The sequence below is a fragment of the Salvelinus fontinalis genome, chromosome 30 (assembly GCF_029448725.1).
Source record: "Salvelinus fontinalis isolate EN_2023a chromosome 30, ASM2944872v1, whole genome shotgun sequence".
In the NCBI taxonomy this organism is placed as follows: Eukaryota; Metazoa; Chordata; class Actinopteri; order Salmoniformes; family Salmonidae; genus Salvelinus; species Salvelinus fontinalis.
Genome location: NC_074694.1, coordinates 28,707,137 through 28,730,377, shown reverse-complemented (window position 1 = coordinate 28,730,377; position 23,241 = coordinate 28,707,137). Strand labels below are relative to the sequence as shown.

The 23,241-nt window shown below is 42.6% G+C and overlaps 1 long non-coding RNA gene and 4 other non-coding genes across 12 annotated transcripts; all 5 read left to right on the top strand.

Annotated features, from left to right (window-relative positions):
• Positions 1-3: 3 nt before the first annotated feature.
• On the top strand, positions 4-23,175 carry LOC129828959 (uncharacterized). Of its 8 annotated transcripts, none has more exons than XR_008755318.1 (16): positions 4-92; positions 1,749-1,860; positions 5,231-5,375; positions 7,143-7,244; positions 7,455-7,550; positions 7,985-8,096; positions 11,463-11,607; positions 13,375-13,476; positions 13,687-13,782; positions 14,217-14,328; positions 17,696-17,840; positions 19,608-19,709; positions 19,920-20,015; positions 20,450-20,561; positions 22,357-22,475; positions 22,791-23,175. It is a non-coding gene; the product is annotated as an uncharacterized LOC129828959 (long non-coding RNA). The 8 variants fall into 8 exon arrangements; XR_008755321.1 differs by having other exon boundaries at positions 19,608-19,731; XR_008755322.1 differs by having other exon boundaries at positions 13,375-13,498.
• On the top strand, positions 1,450-1,577 carry LOC129829280 (small nucleolar RNA ACA64). Its single transcript, XR_008755368.1, has one exon. It is a non-coding gene; the product is annotated as a small nucleolar RNA ACA64 (small nucleolar RNA).
• Positions 7,686-7,813, top strand: LOC129829279 (small nucleolar RNA ACA64). Its single transcript, XR_008755367.1, has one exon. It is a non-coding gene; the product is annotated as a small nucleolar RNA ACA64 (small nucleolar RNA).
• LOC129829276 (small nucleolar RNA ACA64) lies at positions 13,918-14,045 on the top strand. Its single transcript, XR_008755365.1, has one exon. It is a non-coding gene; the product is annotated as a small nucleolar RNA ACA64 (small nucleolar RNA).
• LOC129829275 (small nucleolar RNA ACA64) lies at positions 20,151-20,278 on the top strand. Its single transcript, XR_008755364.1, has one exon. It is a non-coding gene; the product is annotated as a small nucleolar RNA ACA64 (small nucleolar RNA).
• Positions 23,176-23,241: the final 66 nt, after the last annotated feature.

Here is a 23,241-nt window from a genome sequence, read left to right as displayed (position 1 = left end):
GTGGCCCAATCGATTTGCGCATGCACCTCTAACGCATGGGCCAACCTGGATAAACGTGAAGAAAGAAGTATTTGGCTCTGGACCGGGTGCAGGTAATGTATTAACGCAACTTTCATAAGATATTCTTCGACAATAGTATAGTTGTTATTTGGGTGCTAGGAAAAGTGGGGGTGATATTGTTTATATTGTATACACCTTTCTTTGGAGTTAGCAACTCACTGGCTAGTACGCTTGGTTGCTTGTGCATTCAGATAGTACGACACGAGGCAAGTCACTCAGTTATTTTCTGTATCTCAACGAGGAACGCTGTGAATACATTATCAAGGATCAAATGTGTACACCCCCCTCAATTGGTTATCTTGGTGAAAGTGCCTTTGTAGCGACCCTTATCTACTATGACTTGTAATGTCGTTAGGCGCAAAGTGAAAAAGTTGTAACTAGTTAAAGTTAGCTAGCGTATCTGCTCCTGGACGAGAGTCAACACCTCTCCCTGCTCTTCACACGATGAAAGATCCCCAAGCAGACCCAGACCAGCCGCGCGTGAGTCCCTTTGCCCACACAGTACGGAGCAACATGGCTACATAATAGAATAATATCTATGGGAAAAAATCTGTCGGTGTTTCTCCAGCAACACCCTGTCCTGGAGTATAGGTGGTGAAGCTGTTGTACTAATCACAAGTCGCTCACGCTCGCTCAGCCCCTTGCCTCATGGCATCCGCACCAACGCCAACGAGGTGTGTCTCTTCACCAGAGATGACCCCTGACCCAGCAGTTCTGCAAGAAGGTCCTGACAGAGAGGGGGGGGGGGGGGGGGTCAAGAGGTATTTCTAAATAGTATAATAGATTGTATTTCTAAATAGTATAATAGATTGTATTTCTAAATAGTATAATAGATTGTATTTCTAAATAGTATAATAGATTGTATTTCTAAATAGTATAATAGATTGTATTTCTAAATAGTATAATAGATTGTATTTCTAAATAGTATAATAGATTGTATTTCTAAATAGTATAATAGATTGTATTTCTAAATAGTATAATAGATTGTATTTCTAAATAGTATAATAGATTGTATTTCTAAATAGTATAATAGATTGTATTTCTAAATAGTATAGTAGATTGTATTTCTAAATAGTATAGTAGATTGTATTTCTAAATAGTATAGTAGATTGTATTTCTAAATAGTATAGTAGATTGTATTTCTAAATAGTATAGTAGATTGTATTTCTAAATAGTATAGTAGATTGTATTTCTAAATAGTATAATAGATTGTATTTCTAAATAGTATAGTAGATTGCGTAAACTACGGGTTAGGTGAGTTTGCTGCCAGGATGTCTTCCTGATCACCCTAATCAATTGTACACCGTCAACACAGATATTTACACTTTTATTCTACGTTAAATGGTCAGGTATACTCAAAGTTTATTAATGCTAAAGAAATGTGTGGGCCCAGTCTGAAAATCACCTTTGATATCTCTGTTGTCTGGGGTGAGATTACAGGGCCTATAGTACTGTGGTACGTTAAGCTTATTGCCTGCTCTGTATAGCAGTGTGATTAAACCCATGTGCCTACAATCCTGACAAAGAAAGGCCTTTAACAAGTGGCTGCAATCTGTGTGATACGATACACAGGGTAGAAATGGCCGTAACGTTGAAAATGTTTTCTTCACAGAAATAGTTTTGACCTAAATGTATGAGTGATTGTGTTCTTTGAGTATAAAGATGGCTGTGTTGTCTCTTTTTTGCAGAAAGGACCGTTGATAAAGATCATCCACTTGAAAAGCCAATCAGTAGCTCTGCCCATCTACACCTCTAACCTGACCCTGATAAATGAAACCGAAAGAGACCCGCGCAGCCAAGGTAGGACTGCTACACACAAATGCTTGTAAATTGCATTGGAAGATTGTATTGTCATTTGATCAATGATCAATTTTTTGTCAAAGTAAAGCACTCATCTTTGCACTGGTTCGGAACCTGTTTTACTCTCTATTAATTTTGGTTTAAATCCAGTGCTATATGAAACCCATTCCAGTGAGGCAGGGGAGCGGTCTCCATTTAGTGCTGTCTCCCTGTTCACTCTCTGGGAACATCAACATAGCTCTTAGTGCCACATATGGACTATTGAGGTCAATTGCAGACCTCTCTCTATTATTTACATGCATATGTACATGCATGCAGTACCAGTAGAAGTTTGGACACACCTACTCAAGGTTAAATAAACCTAAATAAGGGTTTTTCTTTATTTTTACTATTTTCTACATTGTAGAATAATAGTGAAGACATCAAAACTATGAAATAACACACATGGAATCATGTAGTAACCAAGTCTTAAACAAATCAAAATATTTGAGATTCTTCAAAGTAGCCACCCTTTGCCTTGACAGCTTTGCACAGTCTTGACATTCTCTCAACCAGCTTCATGAGGTAGTCACCTGGAATGCATTTCAATTAACCTTTAAGAAGGCACACCTTGTTAAGTTGTGGGATTTCTTTCCTTAATGCATTTGAGCCGATCAGTTGTGTTGTGACACGGTATGTGTGGTATACAGAAGTTAGCCCTATTTGGTAAAAGACCCAAGTCCATATTATGGCAAGACCAGCTCAAATAAGCAAAGAGAAATGACAGTCCATCAATACTTTAAAATATGAAGGTCAGTCAATATGGAACATTTAATTTCAGACGAGGTGTGTCTCTTCACCAGAGACGACCCCTGACCCAGCAGTTCTGCAAGAAGGTCCTGACAGAGAGGAGGAGGGAGGGGGGGGGGGGGGGGTTGAGAGGTATTTCTAAGTACTATAATAGATTTTATTTATACAAGGCTTTTCTAGACACTCAAAGTGTTTACCTCATCCTCCAATCAGGGATGCAAGCTAGTCACATTCTGGCGAATTTTGCCGTTTTGAATCCAAAATAGGATACCTATGTGATTTGTGTAGATCCAATGAGAAAAGGGAGGGGGGGGCTTTGGATCACTACTAGCTGTAAGCGAACAAGTGATGCGCAATACTGGCTGTATCCAAGGCTCGGCCAATCGTTCACATAACAGAATGCAGCATGTGACTGAAGAAAAAAGAGACAACCAATTTGCTAGTTACAGCATCAGCGTGCACTATGTAAAGACAGCGGGAGGGTGGAAAGACAGTTTGCTAGTTACAGCAGTGCGTCCCCTGAACGATATCAAAGAGGTAGGTGAGAAGCCTGACCACGGAGACGGGGGACTACAGACCCGTAGCTCTCACGTTCGTAGCCATGAAGTGCTTTGAAAGGCTGGTAATGGCTCACATCAACACCATTATCCCAGAAACCCTAGACCCACTCCAATTTGCATACCGCCCAAACAGATCCACAGATGATGCAATCTCTATTGCACTCCACACTGCCCTTTTCCACCTGGACAAAAGGAACACCTATGTGAGAATGCTATTCATTGACTACAGCTCAGCGTTCGTTCCCTTAAAGCTCATCACTAAGCTAAGGAACCTGGGACTAAACGCCTCCCTCTGCAACTGGATCCTGGACTTCCTGATGGGCCGCCCCCAGGTGGTGAGGGAAGGTAGCAACACATCTGCCACGCTGATCCTCAACACTGGAGCTCCCCAGGGGTGTGTGCTCAGTCCCCTCCTGTACTCCCTGTTCACCCACGACTGCATGGCCAGGCACGACTCCAACACCATTAAGTTTGCAGACGACACAACAGTGGTAGGCCTGATCACCGACAACGACGAGACAGCCTATAGGGGGGAGGTCCGAGACCTGGCCTGGTGGTGCCAGAATAACAACCTATCCCTCAACATAACCAAGACTAAGGAGATTGTGGACTACAGGAAAAGGAGCACCGAGCACATCCCCATTCTCATCGACGGGGCTGTAGTGGAGCAGGTTGAGAGCTTCAAATTCCTTGGTGTCCACATCAACAGCAAACTAGAATGGTCCAAACACACCAAGACAGTCGTGAAGAGGGCACGACAAAGCCTATTCCCCCTCAGGAAACAAAAAAGATTTGGCATGGGTCCTGAGGTCTTCAAAAGGTTCTACAGCTGCAATATCGAGGGCATCCTGACCGGTTGCATCACTGCCTGGTACGGCAATTGCTCGGCCTCCGACCGCAAGACACTTCAGAGGGTATTGTCAAAGACCCCAGCCACCCCAGTCATAGACTGTTCTCTCTACTACCGCATGGCAAGCGGTACCAGAGTGCCAAGTCTAGGACAAAAAGGCTTCTCAACAGTTTTTACCCCCAAGCCATAAGACTCCTGAACAGGTAACCAAATGGTTACCCGGACTATTTGCATTGTGTGCCCCCCCAACCCCTCTCTTACGCTACTGCTACTCTCTGTTCATCATATATGCGTAGTCACTTTAACCATACCTACATGTACATACTACCTCAATAAGCCTGACTAACCGGTGTCTGTATATAGCCTTGCTACTCTTATTTTCAAATGCCTTTTTACTGTTCTATTTCTTTACTTACCTACACACACACCTTTTTCGCACTATTGGTTAGAGCCTGTAAGTAAGCATTTCACTGTAAGGTCTACCTACACCTGTTGTATTCGGAGCACGTGACAAATCAACTTTGATTTGATTTATTCAGGGATGAAGTGGAGATGGAGCTGGGCCTGGCTTAAGCTGGATGCCACTATAGAAATGAATGGAACACCACACACTTTCCCTGTCTCACTTTTTCAATAAAACGTGGTATGCCAGATGTACTCTGCCTGAAAGAGATCAATTATGCCAACAAAGGATATCTTGCTCTGCTGGCACATTGTAGAACAGATATCTACAGGCAGAAAGTGTTCAATGTCATGTGTAGCCCAAAGATATTGATTTTTGTGTTGAATTTGACAGTAATGTGTGTGTGTGTGTGGGGGGGGGGGGGGGGGGGATTATATGTTTTACTCAGTGAACTGTCCAATGCATCTCTTCAACTGATTTTACTCTATAGTCTGTAGCTAGTGTTTGGTCATCCAGTGTGAAATAAGTGCACCCCAGCAAACCCTGTCTCAGTGTTGGACATGGGCCACGATGGTGCCACTGTGACTCTAGATATATCCAGACGGACTTTCCTCCCTATTGGAGTGTGTCGCTACAACTTTGAGACAGTTACTTACTGTCATACTTTCTATGTATGTAATAATGATGATTACTTATGAAATGGTCCTCGTTTACTTCTTGGTGCACGAGACACGACTCATCCAGGCATATCCCTTTGTCTTTCTTTAGGTGATCCATTACAAGACACTGAGGACTGAGTACAAGCTCTTTGAAGCCAAACAACGGCTGCTGGGGAACTTTGACATGTTTCTTTCAAACGACCGCATTTGCCGCCTGCTGTCTTCGCACTTCTACGAGAGAAAGACGAAAGCTTGTAAATATTGTTGGTTGATCACCATGTCTATTTTAGTCAAATGAAATCTATTTAAAGACTCATTTTTGCACTGGTTCGGAACCTGGTTCACTCTCAGTATGAATTTTGTTTTAACTCCATTGCTATATGAAACTTATTCCAGTGAGGCAGGGGAGCGGTATCCTTTTTGTGCTGTCTCCCTGTTCACTCTCTGGGAACATCAACATAGCCCATAGTGCTGTTCCCTGGTTTTGAAATACATGTCCTCTTATACAGTTGAAGTCGGAAGTTTACATACACCTTAGCCAAATGCATTTAAACTCAGTTTTTCACAATTCCTGACATTTAATCCTAGTAAAGATTCCCTTTCTTAGGTCAGTTAAGATCACCACTTTATTTGAAGAATGTGAAATGTCAGAATGATAGATTGGTTTATTTCTTTCATCACAGTCCCAGTGGGTCAGACGTTTATATACACTCAATTAGTATTTGGTAGTATTGCCTTTTAAATTGTTTAACTTGGGTCAAACATTTCAGGTGGCCTTCCACAAGCTTCCCACAATAAGTTGGGTGAATTATGGCCCATTCCTCCTGACAGAGCTGGTGTAACTGAGTCGGGTTTGTAGGCCTTCTTGCTCGCACATGCTTTTTCAGTTCTGCCCACAAATTTTCTATAGGATTGAGGTCAGGGCTTTGTGATGGCCACTCCAATACCTTGACTTTGTTGTCCCTAACCCATTTTGTCACAACTTTGGAAGTATGCGTGGGGTCATTGTCCATTTGGAAGACTCATTTGCGACCAAGCTTTAACTTTCTGACTGATGTCTTGAGATGTTGCTTCAATATATCCACATAATTTGACACAACAGACCAGAGGACATCTCTCCAAAAAGTACGATCTTTGTCCCCATGTGCAGTTGCAAACCGTAGTCTGTCTTTTTTATGGCGGTTTTGGAGCAGTGGCTTCTTCCTTGCTGAGCGGCCTTTCAGGTTATGTCGATATAGGACTTGTTTTACTGTGGATATAGATACTTTTGTACCTGTTTCCTCCAGCATCTTCACAAGATCCGTTGCTGTTGTTCTGGGATTGATTTGCACTTTTCGCACCAAAATACGTTCATCTCTAGGAGACAGAACGGGTCTCCTTCCTGAGCGCTATGGCGGCTGGGTGGTCCCATGGTGTTTATACTTGCGTACTATTGTTTGTACAGATGATCGTGGTACCTTCAGGTGTTTGGAAATTGCTCCCATGGATGAGCCAGACTTGTGGAGGTCTGCAATTGTTTTTCTGAGGTCTTGGCTGATTTCTTTTGATTTTCCTATGATGTCAAGCAAAGAGGCACTGATTTTGAAGGTAGGCCTTGAAATACATCCACAGGTACACCTCCAATTGACTCCAATGATGACAATTGGCCTAATTTCCACAGCTTCTAAAGCCATGACATAATTTTCTGGAATTTTCCAAGCTGTTGAAATGCACAGTCAACTTAGTGCATGTAAACTTCTGACCCACTGGAATTGTGATACAATGAATTATAAGTGAAATAATCTGTCTGTGAAAAATTGTTGGGCAAATTACTTGTCAAGCACAAAGTAGATGTCCTAACCGACTTGCCAAAACTATAGTTTGTTAACAAGGCATTTGTGGAGTGGTTGAAAATTGAGTTTTAATGACTATGTAATGTATGTAAACTTCCGACTTCAACTGTAAGTTTTTAAATGTGCCTTTAAGCTAGCCCTTATAGAGTTCTAATCTAATGGAGTGTGTTTTTTCTCTCCCCTGCTTAGGGAGCCTTTGTCATTGAACCAGCAGAGCAAGAAGCTGGCCTTGGACATCCAGAGAACCATCCAGGGAACAACAATCTCCATTTCTAAGAACGGCTGCTGCTGGTGAGGCCTGCTCTCTGACTTGGTCAGTAAGTGCGCCTCAGCAAACCCTGTCCGTGTTGGACATGGGCAATGAGGGTGCCATAGTGACTCAAAATATATCCTGACAGATCTCCCCCTCTATTGGAGCCTGTCTCTGCAACTGACACAAAATGGCAATTAATGCACATTCATTTATACACATTGCCTCCTGTAAAATGTTGTTTGTTTTAGCATGGCTTGTGTGGCCCACTCTGGGATGGCTGCAGATGAAATAGCAGAGAATATTGATTCAGCTGTCAGCACCATCGTGACGAAACTACGGGTTAGGTGAGTTTGCTGCCAGGATGTCTTCCTGATCACCCTAATCAATTGTACACCGTCAACACAGATATTTACACTTTTATTCTACGTTAAATGGTCAGGTATACTCAAAGTTTATTAATGCTAAAGAAATGTGTGGGCCCAGTCTGAAAATCACCTTTGATATCTCTGTTGTCTGGGGTGAGATTACAGGGCCTATAGTACTGTGGTACGTTAAGCTTATTGCCTGCTCTGTATAGCAGTGTGATTAAACCCATGTGCCTACAATCCTGACAAAGAAAGGCCTTTAACAAGTGGCTGCAATCTGTGTGATACGATACACAGGGTAGAAATGGCCGTAACGTTGAAAATGTTTTCTTCACAGAAATAGTTTTGACCTAAATGTATGAGTGATTGTGTTCTTTGAGTATAAAGATGGTTGTGTTGTCTCTTTTTTGCAGAAAGGACCGTTGATAAAGATCATCCACTTGAAAAGCCAATCAGTAGCTCTGCCCATCTACACCTCTAACCTGACCCTGATAAATGAAACCGAAAGAGACCCGCGCAGCCAAGGTAGGACTGCTACACACAAATGCTTGTAAATTGCATTGGAAGATTATATTGTCATTTGATCAATGATCTATTTTTTGTCAAAGTAAAGCACTCATCTTTGCACTGGTTCGGAACCTGTTTTACTCTCTATTAATTTTGGTTTAAATCCAGTGCTATATGAAACCCATTCCAGTGAGGCAGGGGAGCGGTCTCCATTTAGTGCTGTCTCCCTGTTCACTCTCTGGGAACATCAACATAGCTCTTAGTGCCACATATGGACTATTGAGGTCAATTGCAGACCTCTCTCTATTATTTACATGCATATGTACATGCATGCAGTACCAGTAGAAGTTTGGACACACCTACTCAAGGTTAAATAAACCTAAATAAGGGTTTTTCTTTATTTTTACTATTTTCTACATTGTAGAATAATAGTGAAGACATCAAAACTATGAAATAACACCCATGGAATCATGTAGTAACCAAGTCTTAAACAAATCAAAATATTTGAGATTCTTCAAAGTAGCCACCCTTTGCCTTGACAGCTTTGCACAGTCTTGACATTCTCTCAACCAGCTTCATGAGGTAGTCACCTGGAATGCATTTCAATTAACAAGGTGTGCCTTCTTAAAGGTTAAGTTGTGGGATTTCTTTCCTTAATGCATTTGAGCCGATCAGTTGTGTTGTGACACGGTATGTGTGGTATACAGAAGTTAGCCCTATTTGGTAAAAGACCCAAGTCCATATTATGGCAAGACCAGCTCAAATAAGCAAAGAGAAATGACAGTCCATCAATACTTTAAAACATGAAGGTCAGTCAATATGGAACATTTAATTTCAGACGAGGTGTGTCTCTTCACCAGAGACGACCCCTGACCCAGCAGTTCTGCAAGAAGGTCCTGACAGAGAGGAGGGGGGGGGGGGGGGGGGGTTGAGAGGTATTTCTAAGTACTATAATAGATTTTATTTATACAAGGCTTTTCTAGACACTCAAAGTGTTTACCTCATCCTCCAATCAGGGATGCAAGCTAGTCACATTCTGGCGAATTTTGCCGTTTTGAATCCAAAATAGGATACCTATGTGATTTGTGTAGATCCAATGAGAAAAGGGAGGGGGGGGCTTTGGATCACTACTAGCTGTAAGCGAACAAGTGATGCGCAATACTGGCTGTATCCAAGGCTCGGCCAATCGTTCACATAACAGAATGCAGCATGTGACTGAAGAAAAAAGAGACAACCAATTTGCTAGTTACAGCATCAGCGTGCACTATGTAAAGACAGCGGGAGGGTGGAAAGACAGTTTGCTAGTTACAGCAGTGCGTCCCCTGAACGATATCAAAGAGGTAGGTGAGAAGCCTGACCACGGAGACGGGGGACTACAGACCCGTAGCTCTCACGTTCGTAGCCATGAAGTGCTTTGAAAGGCTGGTAATGGCTCACATCAACACCATTATCCCAGAAACCCTAGACCCACTCCAATTTGCATACCGCCCAAACAGATTCACAGATGATGCAATCTCTATTGCACTCCACACTGCCCTTTTCCACCTGGACAAAAGGAACACCTATGTGAGAATGCTATTCATTGACTACAGCTCAGCGTTCGTTCCCTTAAAGCTCATCACTAAGCTAAGGAACCTGGGACTAAACGCCTCCCTCTGCAACTGGATCCTGGACTTCCTGATGGGCCGCCCCCAGGTGGTGAGGGAAGGTAGCAACACATCTGCCACGCTGATCCTCAACACTGGAGCTCCCCAGGGGTGCGTGCTCAGTCCCCTCCTGTACTCCCTGTTCACCCACGACTGCATGGCCAGGCACGACTCCAACACCATTAAGTTTGCAGACGACACAACAGTGGTAGGCCTGATCACCGACAACGACGAGACAGCCTATAGGGGGGAGGTCCGAGACCTGGCCTGGTGGTGCCAGAATAACAACCTATCCCTCAACGTAACCAAGACTAAGGAGATTGTGGACTACAGGAAAAGGAGCACCGAGCACATCCCCATTCTCATCGACGGGGCTGTAGTGGAGCAGGTTGAGAGCTTCAAATTCCTTGGTGTCCACATCAACAGCAAACTAGAATGGTCCAAACACACCAAGACAGTCGTGAAGAGGGCACGACAAAGCCTATTCCCCCTCAGGAAACAAAAAAGATTTGGCATGGGTCCTGAGGTCTTCAAAAGGTTCTACAGCTGCAATATCGAGGGCATCCTGACCGGTTGCATCACTGCCTGGTACGGCAATTGCTCGGCCTCCGACCGCAAGACACTTCAGAGGGTATTGTCAAAGACCCCAGCCACCCCAGTCATAGACTGTTCTCTCTACTACCGCATGGCAAGCGGTACCAGAGTGCCAAGTCTAGGACAAAAAGGCTTCTCAACAGTTTTTACCCCCAAGCCATAAGACTCCTGAACAGGTAACCAAATGGTTACCCGGACTATTTGCATTGTGTGCCCCCCCAACCCCTCTCTTACGCTACTGCTACTCTCTGTTCATCATATATGCGTAGTCACTTTAACCATACCTACATGTACATACTACCTCAATAAGCCTGACTAACCGGTGTCTGTATATAGCCTTGCTACTCTTATTTTCAAATGCCTTTTTACTGTTCTATTTCTTTACTTACCTACACACACACCTTTTTCGCACTATTGGTTAGAGCCTGTAAGTAAGCATTTCACTGTAAGGTCTACCTACACCTGTTGTATTCGGAGCACGTGACAAATCAACTTTGATTTGATTTATTCAGGGATGAAGTGGAGATGGAGCTGGGCCTGGCTTAAGCTGGATGCCACTATAGAAATGAATGGAACACCACACACTTTCCCTGTCTCACTTTTTCAATAAAACGTGGTATGCCAGATGTACTCTGCCTGAAAGAGATCAATTATGCCAACAAAGGATATCTTGCTCTGCTGGCACATTGTAGAACAGATATCTACAGGCAGAAAGTGTTCAATGTCATGTGTAGCCCAAAGATATTGATTTTTGTGTTGAATTTGACAGTAATGTGTGTGTGTGTGTGTGTGGGGGGGGGGGGGGGATTATATGTTTTACTCAGTGAACTGTCCAATGCATCTCTTCAACTGATTTTACTCTATAGTCTGTAGCTAGTGTTTGGTCATCCAGTGTGAAATAAGTGCACCCCAGCAAACCCTGTCTCAGTGTTGGACATGGGCCACGATGGTGCCATTGTGACTCTAAATATATCCAGACGGACTTTCCTCCCTATTGGAGTGTGTCGCTACAACTTTGAGACAGTTACTTACTGTCATACTTTTTATGTATGTAATAATGATGATTACTTATGAAATGGTCCTCGTTTACTTCTTGGTGCACGAGACACGACTCATCCAGGCATATCCCTTTGTCTTTCTTTAGGTGATCCATTACAAGACACTGAGGACTGAGTACAAGCTCTTTGAAGCCAAACGACGGCTGCTGGGGAACTTTGACATGTTTCTTTCAAACGACCGCATTTGCCGCCTGCTGTCTTCGCACTTCTACGAGAGAAAGACGAAAGCTTGTAAATATTGTTGGTTGATCACCATGTCTATTTTAGTCAAATGAAATCTATTTAAAGACTCATTTTTGCACTGGTTCGGAACCTGGTTCACTCTCAGTATGAATTTTGTTTTAACTCCATTGCTATATGAAACTTATTCCAGTGAGGCAGGGGAGCGGTATCCTTTTTGTGCTGTCTCCCTGTTCACTCTCTGGGAACATCAACATAGCCCATAGTGCTGTTCCCTGGTTTTGAAATACATGTCCTCTTATACAGTTGAAGTCGGAAGTTTACATACACCTTAGCCAAATGCATTTAAACTCAGTTTTTCACAATTCCTGACATTTAATCCTAGTAAAGATTCCCTTTCTTAGGTCAGTTAAGATCACCACTTTATTTGAAGAATGTGAAATGTCAGAATGATAGATTGGTTTATTTCTTTCATCACAGTCCCAGTGGGTCAGACGTTTATATACACTCAATTAGTATTTGGTAGTATTGCCTTTTAAATTGTTTAACTTGGGTCAAACATTTCAGGTGGCCTTCCACAAGCTTCCCACAATAAGTTGGGTGAATTATGGCCTATTCCTCCTGACAGAGCTGGTGTAACTGAGTCGGGTTTGTAGGCCTTCTTGCTCGCACATGCTTTTTCAGTTCTGCCCACAAATTTTCTATAGGATTGAGGTCAGGGCTTTGTGATGGCCACTCCAATACCTTGACTTTGTTGTCCCTAACCCATTTTGTCACAACTTTGGAAGTATGCGTGGGGTCATTGTCCATTTGGAAGACTCATTTGCGACCAAGCTTTAACTTTCTGACTGATGTCTTGAGATGTTGCTTCAATATATCCACATAATTTGACACAACAGACCAGAGGACATCTCTCCAAAAAGTACGATCTTTGTCCCCATGTGCAGTTGCAAACCGTAGTCTGTCTTTTTTATGGCGGTTTTGGAGCAGTGGCTTCTTCCTTGCTGAGCGGCCTTTCAGGTTATGTCGATATAGGACTTGTTTTACTGTGGATATAGATACTTTTGTACCTGTTTCCTCCAGCATCTTCACAAGATCCGTTGCTGTTGTTCTGGGATTGATTTGCACTTTTCGCACCAAAATACGTTCATCTCTAGGAGACAGAACGGGTCTCCTTCCTGAGCGCTATGGCGGCTGGGTGGTCCCATGGTGTTTATACTTGCGTACTATTGTTTGTACAGATGATCGTGGTACCTTCAGGTGTTTGGAAATTGCTCCCATGGATGAGCCAGACTTGTGGAGGTCTGCAATTGTTTTTCTGAGGTCTTGGCTGATTTCTTTTGATTTTCCTATGATGTCAAGCAAAGAGGCACTGATTTTGAAGGTAGGCCTTGAAATACATCCACAGGTACACCTCCAATTGACTCCAATGATGACAATTGGCCTAATTTCCACAGCTTCTAAAGCCATGACATAATTTTCTGGAATTTTCCAAGCTGTTGAAATGCACAGTCAACTTAGTGCATGTAAACTTCTGACCCACTGGAATTGTGATACAATGAATTATAAGTGAAATAATCTGTCTGTGAAAAATTGTTGGGCAAATTACTTGTCAAGCACAAAGTAGATGTCCTAACCGACTTGCCAAAACTATAGTTTGTTAACAAGGCATTTGTGGAGTGGTTGAAAATTGAGTTTTAATGACTATGTAATGTATGTAAACTTCCGACTTCAACTGTAAGTTTTTAAATGTGCCTTTAAGCTAGCCCTTATAGAGTTCTAATCTAATGGAGTGTGTTTTTTCTCTCCCCTGCTTAGGGAGCCTTTGTCATTGAACCAGCAGAGCAAGAAGCTGGCCTTGGACATCCAGAGAACCATCCAGGGAACAACAATCTCCATTTCTAAGAACGGCTGCTGCTGGTGAGGCCTGCTCTCTGACTTGGTCAGTAAGTGCGCCTCAGCAAACCCTGTCCGTGTTGGACATGGGCAATGAGGGTGCCATAGTGACTCAAAATATATCCTGACAGATCTCCCCCTCTATTGGAGCCTGTCTCTGCAACTGACACAAAATGGCAATTAATGCACATTCATTTATACACATTGCCTCCTGTAAAATGTTGTTTGTTTTAGCATGGCTTGTGTGGCCCACTCTGGGATGGCTGCAGATGAAATAGCAGAGAATATTGATTCAGCTGTCAGCACCATCGTGACGAAACTACGGGTTAGGTGAGTTTGCTGCCAGGATGTCTTCCTGATCACCCTAATCAATTGTACACCGTCAACACAGATATTTACACTTTTATTCTACGTTAAATGGTCAGGTATACTCAAAGTTTATTAATGCTAAAGAAATGTGTGGGCCCAGTCTGAAAATCACCTTTGATATCTCTGTTGTCTGGGGTGAGATTACAGGGCCTATAGTACTGTGGTACGTTAAGCTTATTGCCTGCTCTGTATAGCAGTGTGATTAAACCCATGTGCCTACAATCCTGACAAAGAAAGGCCTTTAACAAGTGGCTGCAATCTGTGTGATACGATACACAGGGTAGAAATGGCCGTAACGTTGAAAATGTTTTCTTCACAGAAATAGTTTTGACCTAAATGTATGAGTGATTGTGTTCTTTGAGTATAAAGATGGTTGTGTTGTCTCTTTTTTGCAGAAAGGACCGTTGATAAAGATCATCCACTTGAAAAGCCAATCAGTAGCTCTGCCCATCTACACCTCTAACCTGACCCTGATAAATGAAACCGAAAGAGACCCGCGCAGCCAAGGTAGGACTGCTACACACAAATGCTTGTAAATTGCATTGGAAGATTATATTGTCATTTGATCAATGATCTATTTTTTGTCAAAGTAAAGCACTCATCTTTGCACTGGTTCGGAACCTGTTTTACTCTCTATTAATTTTGGTTTAAATCCAGTGCTATATGAAACCCATTCCAGTGAGGCAGGGGAGCGGTCTCCATTTAGTGCTGTCTCCCTGTTCACTCTCTGGGAACATCAACATAGCTCTTAGTGCCACATATGGACTATTGAGGTCAATTGCAGACCTCTCTCTATTATTTACATGCATATGTACATGCATGCAGTACCAGTAGAAGTTTGGACACACCTACTCAAGGTTAAATAAACCTAAATAAGGGTTTTTCTTTATTTTTACTATTTTCTACATTGTAGAATAATAGTGAAGACATCAAAACTATGAAATAACACCCATGGAATCATGTAGTAACCAAGTCTTAAACAAATCAAAATATTTGAGATTCTTCAAAGTAGCCACCCTTTGCCTTGACAGCTTTGCACAGTCTTGACATTCTCTCAACCAGCTTCATGAGGTAGTCACCTGGAATGCATTTCAATTAACAAGGTGTGCCTTCTTAAAGGTTAAGTTGTGGGATTTCTTTCCTTAATGCATTTGAGCCGATCAGTTGTGTTGTGACACGGTATGTGTGGTATACAGAAGTTAGCCCTATTTGGTAAAAGACCCAAGTCCATATTATGGCAAGACCAGCTCAAATAAGCAAAGAGAAATGACAGTCCATCAATACTTTAAAACATGAAGGTCAGTCAATATGGAACATTTAATTTCAGACGAGGTGTGTCTCTTCACCAGAGACGACCCCTGACCCAGCAGTTCTGCAAGAAGGTCCTGACAGAGAGGAGGGGGGGGGGGGGGGGGGGGGGTTGAGAGGTATTTCTAAGTACTATAATAGATTTTATTTATACAAGGCTTTTCTAGACACTCAAAGTGTTTACCTCATCCTCCAATCAGGGATGCAAGCTAGTCACATTCTGGCGAATTTTGCCGTTTTGAATCCAAAATAGGATACCTATGTGATTTGTGTAGATCCAATGAGAAAAGGGAGGGGGGGGCTTTGGATCACTACTAGCTGTAAGCGAACAAGTGATGCGCAATACTGGCTGTATCCAAGGCTCGGCCAATCGTTCACATAACAGAATGCAGCATGTGACTGAAGAAAAAAGAGACAACCAATTTGCTAGTTACAGCATCAGCGTGCACTATGTAAAGACAGCGGGAGGGTGGAAAGACAGTTTGCTAGTTACAGCAGTGCGTCCCCTGAACGATATCAAAGAGGTAGGTGAGAAGCCTGACCACGGAGACGGGGGACTACAGACCCGTAGCTCTCACGTTCGTAGCCATGAAGTGCTTTGAAAGGCTGGTAATGGCTCACATCAACACCATTATCCCAGAAACCCTAGACCCACTCCAATTTGCATACCGCCCAAACAGATTCACAGATGATGCAATCTCTATTGCACTCCACACTGCCCTTTTCCACCTGGACAAAAGGAACACCTATGTGAGAATGCTATTCATTGACTACAGCTCAGCGTTCGTTCCCTTAAAGCTCATCACTAAGCTAAGGAACCTGGGACTAAACGCCTCCCTCTGCAACTGGATCCTGGACTTCCTGATGGGCCGCCCCCAGGTGGTGAGGGAAGGTAGCAACACATCTGCCACGCTGATCCTCAACACTGGAGCTCCCCAGGGGTGCGTGCTCAGTCCCCTCCTGTACTCCCTGTTCACCCACGACTGCATGGCCAGGCACGACTCCAACACCATTAAGTTTGCAGACGACACAACAGTGGTAGGCCTGATCACCGACAACGACGAGACAGCCTATAGGGGGGAGGTCCGAGACCTGGCCTGGTGGTGCCAGAATAACAACCTATCCCTCAACGTAACCAAGACTAAGGAGATTGTGGACTACAGGAAAAGGAGCACCGAGCACATCCCCATTCTCATCGACGGGGCTGTAGTGGAGCAGGTTGAGAGCTTCAAATTCCTTGGTGTCCACATCAACAGCAAACTAGAATGGTCCAAACACACCAAGACAGTCGTGAAGAGGGCACGACAAAGCCTATTCCCTCAGGAAACAAAAAAGATTTGGCATGGGTCCTGAGGTCTTCAAAAGGTTCTACAGCTGCAATATCGAGGGCATCCTGACCGGTTGCATCACTGCCTGGTACGGCAATTGCTCGGCCTCCGACCGCAAGACACTTCAGAGGGTATTGTCAAAGACCCCAGCCACCCCAGTCATAGACTGTTCTCTCTACTACCGCATGGCAAGCGGTACCAGAGTGCCAAGTCTAGGACAAAAAGGCTTCTCAACAGTTTTTACCCCCAAGCCATAAGACTCCTGAACAGGTAACCAAATGGTTACCCGGACTATTTGCATTGTGTGCCCCCCCAACCCCTCTCTTACGCTACTGCTACTCTCTGTTCATCATATATGCGTAGTCACTTTAACCATACCTACATGTACATACTACCTCAATAAGCCTGACTAACCGGTGTCTGTATATAGCCTTGCTACTCTTATTTTCAAATGCCTTTTTACTGTTCTATTTCTTTACTTACCTACACACACACCTTTTTCGCACTATTGGTTAGAGCCTGTAAGTAAGCATTTCACTGTAAGGTCTACCTACACCTGTTGTATTCGGAGCACGTGACAAATCAACTTTGATTTGATTTATTCAGGGATGAAGTGGAGATGGAGCTGGGCCTGGCTTAAGCTGGATGCCACTATAGAAATGAATGGAACACCACACACTTTCCCTGTCTCACTTTTTCAATAAAACGTGGTATGCCAGATGTACTCTGCCTGAAAGAGATCAATTATGCCAACAAAGGATATCTTGCTCTGCTGGCACATTGTAGAACAGATATCTACAGGCAGAAAGTGTTCAATGTCATGTGTAGCCCAAAGATATTGATTTTTGTGTTGAATTTGACAGTAATGTGTGTGTGTGTGTGTGTGGGGGGGGGGGGGGGATTATATGTTTTACTCAGTGAACTGTCCAATGCATCTCTTCAACTGATTTTACTCTATAGTCTGTAGCTAGTGTTTGGTCATCCAGTGTGAAATAAGTGCACCCCAGCAAACCCTGTCTCAGTGTTGGACATGGGCCACGATGGTGCCATTGTGACTCTAAATATATCCAGACGGACTTTCCTCCCTATTGGAGTGTGTCGCTACAACTTTGAGACAGTTACTTACTGTCATACTTTTTATGTATGTAATAATGATGATTACTTATGAAATGGTCCTCGTTTACTTCTTGGTGCACGAGACACGACTCATCCAGGCATATCCCTTTGTCTTTCTTTAGGTGATCCATTACAAGACACTGAGGACTGAGTACAAGCTCTTTGAAGCCAAACGACGGCTGCTGGGGAACTTTGACATGTTTCTTTCAAACGACCGCATTTGCCGCCTGCTGTCTTCGCACTTCTACGAGAGAAAGACGAAAGCTTGTAAATATTGTTGGTTGATCACCATGTCTATTTTAGTCAAATGAAATCTATTTAAAGACTCATTTTTGCACTGGTTCGGAACCTGGTTCACTCTCAGTATGAATTTTGTTTTAACTCCATTGCTATATGAAACTTATTCCAGTGAGGCAGGGGAGCGGTATCCTTTTTGTGCTGTCTCCCTGTTCACTCTCTGGGAACATCAACATAGCCCATAGTGCTGTTCCCTGGTTTTGAAATACATGTCCTCTTATACAGTTGAAGTCGGAAGTTTACATACACCTTAGCCAAATGCATTTAAACTCAGTTTTTCACAATTCCTGACATTTAATCCTAGTAAAAATTCCCTTTCTTAGGTCAGTTAAGATCACCACTTTATTTGAAGAATGTGAAATGTCAGAATGATAGATTGGTTTATTTCTTTCATCACAGTCCCAGTGGGTCAGACGTTTATATACACTCAATTAGTATTTGGTAGTATTGCCTTTTAAATTGTTTAACTTGGGTCAAACATTTCAGGTGGCCTTCCACAAGCTTCCCACAATAAGTTGGGTGAATTATGGCCCATTCCTCCTGACAGAGCTGGTGTAACTGAGTCGGGTTTGTAGGCCTTCTTGCTCGCACATGCTTTTTCAGTTCTGCCCACAAATTTTCTATAGGATTGAGGTCAGGGCTTTGTGATGGCCACTCCAATACCTTGACTTTGTTGTCCCTAACCCATTTTGTCACAACTTTGGAAGTATGCGTGGGGTCATTGTCCATTTGGAAGACTCATTTGCGACCAAGCTTTAACTTTCTGACTGATGTCTTGAGATGTTGCTTCAATATATCCACATAATTTGACACAACAGACCAGAGGACATCTCTCCAAAAAGTACGATCTTTGTCCCCATGTGCAGTTGCAAACCGTAGTCTGTCTTTTTTATGGCGGTTTTGGAGCAGTGGCTTCTTCCTTGCTGAGCGGCCTTTCAGGTTATGTCGATATAGGACTTGTTTTACTGTGGATATAGATACTTTTGTACCTGTTTCCTCCAGCATCTTCACAAGATCCGTTGCTGTTGTTCTGGGATTGATTTGCACTTTTCGCACCAAAATACGTTCATCTCTAGGAGACAGAACGGGTCTCCTTCCTGAGCGCTATGGCGGCTGGGTGGTCCCATGGTGTTTATACTTGCGTACTATTGTTTGTACAGATGATCGTGGTACCTTCAGGTGTTTGGAAATTGCTCCCATGGATGAGCCAGACTTGTGGAGGTCTGCAATTGTTTTTCTGAGGTCTTGGCTGATTTCTTTTGATTTTCCTATGATGTCAAGCAAAGAGGCACTGATTTTGAAGGTAGGCCTTGAAATACATCCACAGGTACACCTCCAATTGACTCCAATGATGACAATTGGCCTAATTTCCACAGCTTCTAAAGCCATGACATAATTTTCTGGAATTTTCCAAGCTGTTGAAATGCACAGTCAACTTAGTGCATGTAAACTTCTGACCCACTGGAATTGTGATACAATGAATTATAAGTGAAATAATCTGTCTGTGAAAAATTGTTGGGCAAATTACTTGTCAAGCACAAAGTAGATGTCCTAACCGACTTGCCAAAACTATAGTTTGTTAACAAGGCATTTGTGGAGTGGTTGAAAATTGAGTTTTAATGACTATGTAATGTATGTAAACTTCCGACTTCAACTGTAAGTTTTTAAATGTGCCTTTAAGCTAGCCCTTATAGAGTTCTAATCTAATGGAGTGTGTTTTTTCTCTCCCCTGCTTAGGGAGCCTTTGTCATTGAACCAGCAGAGCAAGAAGCTGGCCTTGGACATCCAGAGAACCATCCAGGGAACAACAATCTCCATTTCTAAGAACGGCTGCTGCTGGTGAGGCCTGCTCTCTGACTTGGTCAGTAAGTGCGCCTCAGCAAACCCTGTCCGTGTTGGACATGGGCAATGAGGGTGCCATAGTGACTCAAAATATATCCTGACAGATCTCCCCCTCTATTGGAGCCTGTCTCTGCAACTGACACAAAATGGCAATTAATGCACATTCATTTATACACATTGCCTCCTGTAAAATGTTGTTTGTTTTAGCATGGCTTGTGTGGCCCACTCTGGGATGGCTGCAGATGAAATAGCAGAGAATATTGATTCAGCTGTCAGCACCATCGTGACGAAACTACGGGTTAGGTGAGTTTGCTGCCAGGATGTCTTCCTGATCACCCTAATCAATTGTACACCGTCAACACAGATATTTACACTTTTATTCTACGTTAAATGGTCAGGTATACTCAAAGTTTATTAATGCTAAAGAAATGTGTGGGCCCAGTCTGAAAATCACCTTTGATATCTCTGTTGTCTGGGGTGAGATTACAGGGCCTATAGTACTGTGGTACGTTAAGCTTATTGCCTGCTCTGTATAGCAGTGTGATTAAACCCATGTGCCTACAATCCTGACAAAGAAAGGCCTTTAACAAGTGGCTGCAATCTGTGTGATACGATACACAGGGTAGAAATGGCCGTAACGTTGAAAATGTTTTCTTCACAGAAATAGTTTTGACCTAAATGTATGAGTGATTGTGTTCTTTGAGTATAAAGATGGTTGTGTTGTCTCTTTTTTGCAGAAAGGACCGTTGATAAAGATCATCCACTTGAAAAGCCAATCAGTAGCTCTGCCCATCTACACCTCTAACCTGACCCTGATAAATGAAACCGAAAGAGACCCGCGCAGCCAAGGTAGGACTGCTACACACAAATGCTTGTAAATTGCATTGGAAGATTATATTGTCATTTGATCAATGATCTATTTTTTGTCAAAGTAAAGCACTCATCTTTGCACTGGTTCGGAACCTGTTTTACTCTCTATTAATTTTGGTTTAAATCCAGTGCTATATGAAACCCATTCCAGTGAGGCAGGGGAGCGGTCTCCATTTAGTGCTGTCTCCCTGTTCACTCTCTGGGAACATCAACATAGCTCTTAGTGCCACATATGGACTATTGAGGTCAATTGCAGACCTCTCTCTATTATTTACATGCATATGTACATGCATGCAGTACCAGTAGAAGTTTGGACACACCTACTCAAGGTTAAATAAACCTAAATAAGGGTTTTTCTTTATTTTTACTATTTTCTACATTGTAGAATAATAGTGAAGACATCAAAACTATGAAATAACACACATGGAATCATGTAGTAACCAAGTCTTAAACAAATCAAAATATTTGAGATTCTTCAAAGTAGCCACCCTTTGCCTTGACAGCTTTGCACAGTCTTGACATTCTCTCAACCAGCTTCATGAGGTAGTCACCTGGAATGCATTTCAATTAACAAGGTGTGCCTTCTTAAAGGTTAAGTTGTGGGATTTCTTTCCTTAATACATTTGAGCCGATCAGTTGTGTTGTGACACGGTATGTGTGGTATACAGAAGTTAGCCCTATTTGGTAAAAGACCCAAGTCCATATTATGGCAAGACCAGCTCAAATAAGCAAAGAGAAACGACAGTCCATCAATACTTTAAAACATGAAGGTCAGTCAATATGGAGCATTTCATGAACTTTGAATGTATCTTCAAGTGCAGTCGCTGTGATGAAACTGGCTCTCACTAGAACTGCCACTGGAAAGGAAGACCCATAGTTACCTCTGCTGCAGAGGATAAGTTCATGAGAGTTAACTGCACCTCAGATTGCTGCCCAAATAAATGTATCTGTTACATGAACTCTGAAGCATCTCAACATCAACTGTTTAAATTGCTGCAAAGAAACCACTACTAAAGGGCACCAATAAGAAGAGACTTTCTTGGGCCAAGAAAATATGAGCAATGCAAGTCCTTTGGTCAGTCCAAATAGATGTTTAGTTCCAACCACCATGTCTTTGTGAGATGCGGAGTAGGTGAACGGATCTCCGCGTGTGTCGTTCCCTTCGGGAAGCATGGACGAAGAGGTGTGGGATGCTTTGCTGGTGACACTCTGTGATTTATTTAGATTTCAAGGCACACTTAACCAGCATGGCTACCACAGCATTCTGCAGCGATCCGCCATCCCATCTGGTTTGGGCTTAGTGGAACATCATTTGTTTTTCAACAAGACAATGACCCAACACACCTCCAGGCTGTGTAAGGGCTATTTGACCAAGAAGGAGAGTGATGGTGCTGCATCAGATGACCTGACCTCAACCGAATTGGGATGAGTTAAACTGCAGAGTCAAGGAAAAGCAGCCAACAAGTGCTCAGCGTATGTGGAAACTCCTTCAAGACTGTTGGAAAAGCATTCCAGGTGAAGCTGGTTGAGAGAATGCCAAGTGTGCAACGCTGTCATCAAGGCAAATGGTGGCTACTTAGAATCAAAAATATATTCAGATTTGTTTAACACTTTTTGGGTTACTACATGATTCCATGTTTCATAGTTTTGATGTCTAGTAAAAAATAAAGAAAAACCCTCAAATGAGTAGGTGTCCAAACGTTTGACTGGTACTGTGTGTGTATATAAACAGAGCTGCATCTCATCAATGCCTGTCTTGTTTATGAAATTTCAGAAAAATGCACGCAAACAGAAGTCTGCAAAGAAGGAACAGAAGTCTACAGAAAAAAAACTCTGGTGCTGACGGAGGAAGATGTTCCCATAGTAACGACAAGGAAAAAGGCTAAAGTGGAGGTCTGTACCCCGCTAGTGTCAAATTAAATGCATTTTAATAATATTAGTAGAATATTTGTTTATCGATTATCTATTTTTATGAAATAAAATATTTCAAAGGACTCTGTGCACTGGTTTGGAACTTGGTTCACTCTCCGTATGAATTTTGGTTTAAATCCAATGTTATGTGAAACTTATTCCAGTGAGGCAGGGGAGCGGTATCCCTTTTATGACGTTTCCCTGTTCACTCTCTGGTAACACTGCCCCCCAGTGGAAGTTAATTGACCGACCTCTTTCAGTACTGTGCTAATTGTTTTCTCTCTCTGATCTCCGTAGAAGCCGACCAAGAAGGGACTTGTGAAGGTACTCAAACCAACAGGAGGAAAGGTATAAAATAAAAAATGACCAAGAAGGCTGCAAAAATACCCTAACAAAATATGAAAAGTACCTAAATCTTAATGTCTGTCAACTCAGTGGAACACAACTCTCCTTTCTCTTCTCATTACTATCTGTGTATTACTCCGCCTTTCTCTAAATGGAACTCTGACTTCATACTGATATAAAGGACTGGTTCTAAATGTATATAAACTGTCAGCGTTAATTGATCCAAGGACAAACTCAAATGTGTTGCAAATCTTTGTCTGCCCCATAAAAGGGTATTGTTCAAAATCATCTTTTGTATAAACCCAACTTGTAAATTAAAATATTACCACAAAGTATATTTCATGTCTTTAATTTGTTATCCACAATGGCATTGTTTTCCATTAGCGCTACTCATTTTCAGCCG